The sequence below is a fragment of the Prunus dulcis genome, unplaced genomic scaffold (assembly GCF_902201215.1).
Source record: "Prunus dulcis unplaced genomic scaffold, ALMONDv2, whole genome shotgun sequence".
NCBI classification, from domain to species: Eukaryota; Viridiplantae; Streptophyta; class Magnoliopsida; order Rosales; family Rosaceae; genus Prunus; species Prunus dulcis.
The window spans coordinates 21,590-23,144 of NW_023010256.1; positions in this window are offsets into that span (position 1 = coordinate 21,590).

Here is a 1,555-nt window from a genome sequence, read left to right on the forward strand (position 1 = left end):
AAAAGCTTCCCGAAGCACTGTGGGCCATTCGAACGTCTTACCGAACGTCCACTGGAGAAACCCCTTTTTCTATGGCCTTTGGATCGGAAGCAGTGGTACCCGTGGAAATCGGCGAACCTTCCTACCGAACGGAATCCTTCGCACCGAAGGAGAACGAGGAGGCCATGTCTCTAAGCCTTGATCTACTCGAGGAGCACCGGGCACAGGCCAACCTTCGCAATGAAGCCTACAAACAGCGTGTGTCTCGGTATTACGATTCTAGGGTCAGACCCCGCTCTTTCCGAATCGGGGACTGGGTCATGCGCAAGGTATCGCTTGCGACGAAGGATACCACGGAAGGAACCCTCGGACCTTCCTGGGAAGGACCATATGAAGTCATCGGAATCCTTCGCTCGGGAACTTATCGACTAAGAGGCACCAACGGCAAGGCCCTCGGCCATCCTTGGAACGTAGAACATCTCAAATACTACTACAAGTGACCTAGCCTACGGCAGGTTGGAACTGTAATCAATCTATGTATTTGTTCTACTGGAATTAATAGAAAGCCCTCGGCACTATTACTTTAGCCTCCCTTCAATTATCATTTTCGCCCACGGCAACTAAATGACAAACATCCTACGGCATTCTATGCTAGCCTACGGCAATAAATGACCGTTCAAATTCTTACCCTACAGATCCCTTCGGGACTTGGCGAAATTTAAACATCCAGCAAGCGTCCTTATTAGCCTACGGTAATAAGTGACTTTTGACCAGTAACTAGCCTACGGCAACTAACAGTTATAACTTGCGAAATTCGATTTCACCATCAGCAATTAGCCTACGGCAGTTAGCAATTATAACAAACTCACACGAGACATTTGAAAGTTGGATAAATACTTTAAAAATTCCAATTAAGGGATGCCCTCGGCAACAATGCGTTCGGAACAAATAAAAGTAAAATTACATAGATAAGTGTAAAACTAAAGGCCCTCAGGCAGCGGCCTCGTCACCGGCGGCGGCATCGGCAGTCCCAGGGCCCTCGGCGGCGTCCTCCCCTTCGTATTCTTCGATCATCTCTTCGGTAATTCCTTCGGGAAGGGGAGGGGGATCGGCGGCAAAATTGAGGTTTAGCTTCTGTCCAGGGTTGTACCGTTTGAATCGGTACAACATACCCACCATCTCGGAGCCAACTTCCCCGTCCAGCAGGGCAGCAAACTCCTCGGAGGAACGGTATCCCCGGATTGCCGTTTGTACTGCAGCCTCCACCTCCGCAGCTTTATTCCGCTCAGACTCCTGCATGGCATCCTGGATCGCCTCTAAGACGGCCTCGGCATCACGCGCTGCCGACCGAGCTAACTCCAGATCCGCCCGCGCTGCCTCCAAGGCCACCCGCAACTGCTCCGCCTTCGCCTCCGAAGCAAAGGCTTGCCGTTCGGCGGCCTCTTTCTCCTTGAGCAAATGGGCGTGGTCCTGGATGGCTTTACCCGCTTCGGCGACTTTAGCCCTGCCGTCGTCATAGGCCTTCTTCGCCCGTTCGGCCGCGGAGACGGCTCGCTTGACGCAGAGCCACATCTCC